At 39.5% G+C, this 9,068-nt stretch overlaps 1 pseudogene; it reads left to right on the forward strand.

Annotated features, from left to right (window-relative positions):
- Positions 1-460: 460 nt before the first annotated feature.
- LOC142355985 (broad substrate specificity ATP-binding cassette transporter ABCG2 pseudogene) lies at positions 461-8,795 on the forward strand (annotated as a pseudogene).
- Positions 8,796-9,068: the final 273 nt, after the last annotated feature.

The raw sequence follows: 9,068 nt of genomic DNA on the forward strand, positions 1-9,068 counted from the left end.
ATTACAACCGAGCATATTGTCAAGGCCGAACATGTTATACCCGAGTGCGTGAATCTGATTGGCCAATATGCAATTTGGGATCTTTTCATTTTGTGCCTCCAGCTTAGTGGGCGCATATTATTTGCAGGTGCCCCCAGATGCAGGTGCCATGTTTTACATAATGATTTACTATTTAATGGCACGTTCTCCCTAACTGGGGGTGCATAACGTACTTGGGGGACACAAACGGAAAAGATCCCGAAATTTGAATAGTTTTCGTTTCCGATCTATTGTCCTAGCACTTAATTTAACGTATGTATTTTGGGGTTTTCTAAGTGCAGCAGTTTTATCCGCTGTTTTTCTAATAACGAGGCTTTATTTATAATGCCTTCGGATATTGTTGAGTGTCTTGTTTTTGGTGGACAAACTGTTACATGCCTCAGCAACATACGGTAAAAAATTAATGTCTCGTGTATTTAAGATACGTTGTACAAGATGACGTGGTTTTGGGAACTCTTACTGTTCGGGAGAACATTCAGTTTGCAGCTAATATGCGAATGAGAGGCAACCTGTCACATAAGAAAAAAGGCTGAGTGGGTGGAGGAGTTGCTGCGTGATCTGGGACTGGAGAAGTGCAAAGACACCAAAGTGGGAACTGACTTGATCAAGGGAGTGTCGGGCGGAGAGCGGAAGAGGTGCAATATTGGCATTGAACTCGTGACAAAGCCACCAGTACTGTTCTTAGGTAAAAAAATACAGCACACTGTACATGACCATGTCTCAAAAACGATTTCAGCTTACTAAAAAATCAAATTTTGTACCTTCTCAACCAAAACCTTCTTCCGCACTAGTTAATCACTCTCAACCAAAGACTGTGGCAACAATATTAGTCCCGCTGGGGTCTTTTTTGATGCGATTGTTTTATTAATAGCCGCGAAGCGATAGCGAATATTATTGGGGACATCGTGTTTTTTTTTACAATTCAAATAATTTGAATTGTATTGGGGCGCTGTCTTTTTTTTAAAGATGTTTTTTTTGATAAATGGTTTTCCCAATCCATTCTTAGTTAATTCTAGGCCGTGTTTTTTGTTTGAGCCCAGTTTCTCCATCTCGGTAATGTAGTGCTTTTTTGTTCACATGCGGCATTTTCAGTTTTTTTAATTTTTTGATCTGATTTTTTTGGAAACGGTTTTCCCCAATTAATCCATAGTCCGTTCTAGGTCTAGTTTTTGTTTAGTCTATGAAAGTTCTTTGAATTGTACGTCAGGACTTGTCCTTCCATGTTTTTAATTCGTCGTCTCAATCGATGATTCTTGCGACCATTGATTTTTTCATTTTCAGTGACTTCGACTGCTTTGCAGTTAAATTTGTGTCACTGATATCATTTGTTCTGCTTTAAGGTCAATTGCATGAGGTACCCCAGTCAAAAATGATTTCTCAACTCACTTAATGAGTTTAAAAGTTAATGAACATTTACTAGTTAAAGATCAATAGTGTGCATCTAAGTAGTGGCAAACGTATATGCCCCAATTCTTGAGTATCAGAGTTTTTGATTTCGATTATTAACTTTGAAAAAGCTCTATTCGGGTTTTCCTAAAAATGACAGTACGAATCTAATAGAAAAAAGTATAGTGGTCTATTAAAGGACTGATGGTCAATCTATCTATCTTATTTCTTTAGCTGTTTCATTTCCATGGCGGTTGTGTTCGGCAACATACCGGCTATGTTATTACCGATTCTTTGTCGGATAATTTTTTGTCTGACCAACAAATATGGCGACTGTAAAACTGATAAAACCCAAGGGCAAGAAGTCACTGAGTGGTTTTTTAGTGCCTTACAAGTTTCTAAATATGTGATTTTGAGAAATTGTTGAGAAATTTGTCTCCCTTAACCACCAAACTGTGTAGGTGTTCGTTATACCTACGTGCTCTGAATAATTGTATCTTAGCTATTCCCTCCTCAAAAGGAGTTAGGTGTTACCAACTTTAATACTCGATAAGTTATAAGCTCCTAAAAATTAGATAAAATTTTTAACAACATGGTTTACCTTTACTTTGTAAAGTGAAGGCCGGAACAACCTCCATTTATTTTTTTGTTATATTTCAGTGTTTTTGAAGTCGGGTTTTGTCCACAACACTAACAATGTTGTTGTTGTAGCTGTCGCACAGAGCTGCAATTCGCAGGCAATTTTTGCGAGATAGGTGCTAATTTCGGTTTTTGACTGGTACCCTAGTTGCATTTGTATCATAATAATAATAGATATATTATTAGTAGTATGTGACTGCCTATCCACAACTTGCTTGTGGTGCGGTGACTTTTCTGCAACTACGCCTTGGTGAATTACATGCAGTCCCCGGGTTAGGGGGACCAGGAGGGGTATAGTCAACATCAGAGGAAAGGGGCAAGGAAGGTTAATAATTCTGTGCAGTGTGGTCGAGTAGGACTGATGGTATTAAGTCCAGCCATTTGGCTACCTCTATTGGTCTTTCCCACAGTTCAATCACCTTCATGTCCGTGGTGTTCTTTTTGCAGTTGAAAATGTGGTTTACGTCATGTGGTGCTACATCACATTTGGGACAGCGGTTATCAACATTGTCACAGATCCTACTCAGGTAAGACTTTAGCAGGGAAGAGTATCAAATTCTCAGTTGTGTCAGTCGGATACGTGCAATTAGTGGCATCGTTTGTTCTTCTGCTATCTTTGGTGGAGGTGTACCTAGTTGCTTGCTGTTAATGATGTCAGTGAGGTAACTCAGTGCTATGGGGTTTATATGGTGTAAAAGGGCTGTTCTATCTGGGCCCAGCGCCTTACTTTTCCTTGTGTCTCTTATAGCTTCTTTCACTGCGTTACACTTAAACATTCTGCCCTCTATTTCCAATTTCCTTATTCTTAGTATATTTCTTTTCTGTTTTTCATTTTTCTTGGGGTATGGAGTGTATTGTTGGTTAAACTTGTTGGCGCATTTCCTTGGATCATGGCGAGGAGTAGTTTTCTTATCGTCAAAGTATATGGCTCTGTTTGCAGATTTTTTAGCGTTACTTGATGAAAGTCCTTTTTACTGTACTCCAGAGTTTCGAGCTGTTACTTCTGTGAGAAAGTGTTTGTATAAACTCGATCCACGTTTTGCGCTTTTGACTTTGAACAAGTTTGTTTTTTCCCCACAGCACTAATCAAAATGTTAAAGGCGAATCGGTAAAATAACAGGATTGTTAGCGGCATCTGGTTTAGGATCGCTTAATTTTGCGGAACCGGATGTTTTGCAACTATTGAATCTAAGAGACAAAGTTGCACAAAAGCCTTATTAGCTATTTTGTTGAATTAGGCACCAATAGAACAAAATTTTTTGTCGCCGTATTCTACAACATAAGGCCGTTTTTAAAAGTTTTAAGAAAAGTTACGCGGACTTGAAGAGTTGAAACGGACCGAATTGTGCTAACCAATCTGGTAGGAATGCTATCGTTTAATGGCACGTAGGTAGATAACAGGCAGTTGCCATATGTAATAGTTAAATCGTGTCTAACACTGAATTAAGTCAAAAGCAGTTAATATTGGGTATAGCGTACATAGATACTTGTAAGGTGCATCAATAGGAATGCTTAGTCAGATGAGCGAAATTCCACTCTCTTTTTTTGTTCAGATGGAGGTGGGGAAAAGATCTGATTGAAAAAAAAGGTCATAGGAAGGTAGTAAGTTGCCGAAAATAAAAAATAAATTCAATAATAATTTCAATAATTCAATAATAATATGGTACGTCATATGCATGTTTTGTACTTCTTAAAAATAGTTTTTCGTTGAACTTAAGATATTCACTTACAAATACTTCACAAAGCGAAGGAGGATAATATTTGTCAACAGTTTGATTGAAGTTTAAATGAAAATATTTGTATCTGTTGGTATGTCAGAGGAATGAAGCTAGTTGTTCATCTGTTGCTGATCTCAACTTTTATTGAACTTGTGAACTTCGTCCCTTCTGACAACTTTGTGTGGAAAACTCAAAGCAGGCGGTTTGATTGCACAGAATATGTTGCTGAGTAGTTCAGTCCTGGCAATACAGCAGAGATGGTGTTTAGGCATGGTTATGCAGACATCGAGGTCGTTTATCCATCAAGTGATTGTAGCATGACCGATAATAATAAATTTGTTTTCAGTACCAAATATTCAAGCTTCGAATAATTAAACAAATTAGAATAGAAAGCGTTGTACTGAACAAATTCTAGGAGGCAATTTGCCCGTTGCAGCACCGTTTCAGAGCTATTGAAAATTAGATTATATGTAGGAAATTCATTTTGTTACTTATACTGAGACCATTCAAGAGGAACAGGAAAAAAGGGGTTTAATAAACCAATTTTACGCACCAACTATCTAATTGAAAACTATCTAATAAGGCAGTTTTTTTTGCTCAGGCGAAAGTTATTCTGATTTCCACAGCTTTTCTTAGCCGAAATTTGTGATCAGAACTGAAACCAAATGCAGATTTTCGCAGTCAATGTTGAACCTTTTAACTTCTCCGTTCGCGTATTATATAGTTTAATGAATGTTGGCGATGGCCTGAGAGGTGATGGATCAGCTGGTATTACGCAATTTTGTGAGGTAAGGCTATATTGTTAATAGTGGAACTAAGTATCTCAGCGGAAAGCCTCCTTTAGCGTATGAGTTCTCTCGCTACCCATCGTATATGCTGGATCAACTTTTGTACCAACAAGAAAATCTCAATTATATAGATCAATCGGAAGTCTCAATGAGTTGCTGCCGATCCTCAATCTTTGAATTACTGTATTTTGCCGTAAAAATTCAGCATCTACGATGGATAATAAGAAAGATCTTACGTCGGAGTAAAGAAAACTCACTGAATGTTCATCCAGTAGCAGTATACCTTCTAGTAAATTGTTTCATTTTTATCAAACTTTCCGACCAATTTATCGGTTATGTTTAATAGCCGCACAGCAATAGCTGGGGCTATTATTGGCCTTCTCTTGGTTTTATTTATTTCGTCGTCGCGATTTTTACGACCATATGACGTCACAACCACTTCAAATCTGCTTTTTGTTCATTCATGCAATTTCTACTGAAGTGCGTGTGTGACGTCATTTTTCGCTCTTAGTGGAGCTAGTTTTTTTGTTCATTTGCGTGATTAAATTTTTGGTCACACTTGACTTACCTCACTCAAAAATGACTTCCTCACTTTAAAATTGACTTTTATTTACTTTAATTCAAAGAGATAAGGTCAAATGGGTGTGTGTCACTCTAAAGGGAGGTTATTTGAGAGCAGCTAATAGAGGCAGCAGAAACTTATACAGATTCTTATTTTTTGGTGTCTTTTTTTACTGTTTTTTTTTGAGACTGCAGATATACGAAGCTATTGCGGCTAATTTCTGGCAATATGCCAGCTATGTTCATCAAATTGTTTTTCTAAAGGAATTTCTTGATACGCTCACTGGAGACAGCCCATAACTCATCAATGCATTGTTTACACTTTAACGAAGTTTTTAGCAATCGTACTAGTCCTGCAATTTTTTATTCGATTTTTTCTGTACTGTTTTGACGCTTTATTTTTCTGTCCTCAAAAAATGGCATAACTTTTAAAGCCCTGAGGTCATTAAGTGGCTGGGCAGCTTTTTCAGCCGTACGCTTTACTAATATCTGAAGATTTTGACACCCCACCCCCCCCCCCCCCCCGGCTCCTCCGACCGCCCTAGACACTCCCCTGTCCACCTGACGATTTAGACCATCCACTCACCTCATGTCATTCTATCTCTAACCTCGTACGCTGAGCCCCCCAGAGTCCTAATTTTAGCATTTATAAGCAACAGCCTGGCTTGTGGTTTGAGATCCATTCACCCGACTTTCGTCGCGTATGTTTAATAACCGCGAAGCTATAGCGGCTATTATTGGGGACATCATGGTTTGTTTTTTTTTGGTTCGTCGTCTCCATCGATGATTCTTGCGACCATCGATTTTTTCAATTTCAGTGACTTCTACAGCTTTGCAGTTAAAATTTGTGTGCGTGACGTCATTTGTTCTGCTTTTAGGTCAATTGGGTGACTTACCTCAATAAAGAAATAACTTCTGAACTCACTTAATGAACTTTAATTTTTATGAACATTTACTAGTTAAAGATCAATAGTGTGCATCTAAGTTGTGCCAAACGTATATGCCTCAAATATTCTTCTTGAGTATTAGAGTCTTGAGTTTTTGATATTAAATACTAATTTTGAAAAAGCTCTATTAAGACTGTTTCCTTATAGAGCGTATGTGTCTCATAAAAATGGCAGTCCGAATCTAACCCAAAAGTCTAGTGGTCTATTAAAGGACTGGTGATCAATCTGTCTATCATATTTCTTTAATTGTTTCAGTTCCACGGAAGGCCACAAGCGTCTGTCGCGGCTATTTTCCGGCAATCTGCTGGCTATGTTTATCATTTTTCTCTAATGAAATTTTTGTTTGACTGTATGGACTTCTACGTCTTTTATATGTTGCATTTTGTGTGCTTCAAATTGGTCTTTAACTCGCAATCTTTAGCTGATGAGCTCAAGTGACGGAAGTTTACTACTAAAATTTGAATGAAGAGTGCGCAGAAATTGGTTGGTTTTCCACTTTAAGTCTTAGTGTTAAGTCTGAGTATAATAATTTTTCTAGTCTTATTCTGATTGCTATCGAATCTGAATTATAATGCAGTTCTACAATTGATTGTCCGTTATATCAATTTTATTTTAAATTTACCAGGAAGATCTTGAAACAACATCATTTAGCTGTTTAATTGCTCTGAAACGTTGTTTGTAGCAATTATGTTAGTCCTGTGCTCTTTTTATGTAATTTTTCACTCGACCGACTTTTGTCTGACCCATTTGACTTTTCGTCCTCAAAAATCAAAAACGGGATAAACAGTAACCCTTGGAGGTCACTAAGTTCTCATAGAGCCTTACGCCTGACCTTTGTCTAGAAATGTGATTCAGCAAATCTGTTTTGAGGAGACAATTTTATTGTGCAAAGGGCGCTTTTTAATCTTGAAAGTCCCCCCCCCCCCCCCAGCAATCAACTCAAACCCCGCCCCCTCATCCCACTCGCCCCAACACAGACCCACTCCTTCCTCCTCTACCTGGCGGTTTCGACCCCCTCTTGTCCAGCCCTCCCAACTCTACCCCTCCCTAAGCGGTTGACCCCCCATTCCGCTACCCCCCCCCCCCTCGGCCATGCAAGCACCTCTGATAATCAGCTGAGTACTACCGAAGCCAACTTCTCGCCGGTAGTTAGAACAATTCACCCGACGTAAGCCATATGTTAAATGCTTTCAAATTCCATATCTGGCAGTTTGGTTTAGATGAGCCGACAACAGGCCTAGACGCAAGCACCTCGTTCCACGTTTTGACGTTGCTGAGGGAGCTAGCTGACCAGGGCAACCGAATCATTATCTTCAGCATTCACCAGCCGAGGTTTGCCATCTACCGGCTATTCGACAGACTTCACCTTTTGTCATCTTTCGGACAAACAGTCTACCATGGACCAGCCAATCAGGCTGTGGATTATTTCGCAGCCCAAGGTCTGGTATGTGAACAGTACAACAACCCTCCAGATTTTTTTCTGGACATTATTCTGAAAAACAGTGGGTCCAGTGAAGTTGTCGAAAGTGCTGTAGACGATGATCAGAGGCTACACGTAGAAAGTGAATCTGAAAAACGTCATTTGGCGCAATTATTTGCGAGTTCGCCCGAAAATGAGAGATTGATTGCTCAATGTGATGCGTTGAGTCTGAAAGCTAATGAGTTACCGGATGACACGAATAAATATGAAGTAGGTTATGCTGTGAGTTGGTGTGCTCAGTTTTATCACCTTTCTGTGCGGGCATTCAAGAACCTCATTAGAAACCCTCAGACATCAGCCGCGCCGTCGGTCATGGTGATCGTTTTATCATTGATAATCGGAATCCTGTACTGTCAATGGACCACAGATATGAGTGGGTTTCAAAACCTGTTTGGAGCTTTATTTTTTGCCACATTGCAAATGATGTTTGGTAATATGGCAGCTTTGGAAGTGTTTATTGAGGGACGCAATCTGTTTCTCCACGAATCGGCCAACGGATTTTATCAAGTTTCTGCATATTTTGTGTCCAAAATTGTGTGCGATTTAATACCGCTGCGAGCACTTCCAACAATCATTTTTTCCACTATTTTTTACTTTTTCCTTCGTCTCAAACTGGACTTTGGTCTGTACATGTTCTTCGTTCTCGTCAATTTGTTGGCGACAATGTCTGCATGCTCTCTGGCCTTTTTCTTCAGCGTTTTAACTGGCGTGTTCTCAGTTGCCCAGGCTTTGGTTTCAATCAGCTATGTGATCATGATCCTTTTTACTGGTCTGACGTTGAATGTCGAAAGTATCCCAAAAGTGTTGCAGCCTCTCAAATACATCAGCATTCCCAGATACACCCTGGAAGCGCACTGCTCTGCTCAGATCACGGGTTTGAACTTCTGTGGGAACATCTCAATGGAGGTGAATGGATCCGATATTTCTATGTATACGTGCCAATCGGGGGACTCTTTGTTGGACCATCAAGGAATCGACTACGGGTTGGCGGAGAGATGGATCAACTGCAGCTGTTTGTTAGGATTTGCTATCGTGTTCTTCGGTCTCACGTATTTAGTGCTCAGACTAATTCCGAAGAAGAAATGAAACTATTTGAAATGAATCAAAAAGAGTTAAACAAAAGTTTGATGTCTAAATTTAGTCACGAATTTGAATGGTGCAGGTATGTTGTGTTCGTACTTAGTTCATTGTTGTTCGACTTAGGGACTTTTCATCTAATCTCTGCCTTTGCTGCTTAATATACTATTGCGAACCAACCAGTTTAGTAGTAATATAGTGAGCCACAGTCCACGGGGAGGGTGGGGACCCCATGTATTAAGATAGGGTATAGCGTATTTATGCCCTATCTTAATACATGGGGCCCCACCCTCCCCGTGGACTGTCGCTCACTATATTGCTACTCAGTTTAAACTACGCTTTACCATATTATCAGCTAATTCTTAACTGACGAGGAGCCTGCATTTTCCAATTATTACAGACCGCTTGTCACAGCAAAGCCGTGGGGACGCTT

Source organism: Convolutriloba macropyga, unplaced genomic scaffold (assembly GCF_964194025.1).
Source record: "Convolutriloba macropyga unplaced genomic scaffold, txConMacr16.3 SCAFFOLD_1181, whole genome shotgun sequence".
In the NCBI taxonomy this organism is placed as follows: Eukaryota; Metazoa; Xenacoelomorpha; order Acoela; family Convolutidae; genus Convolutriloba; species Convolutriloba macropyga.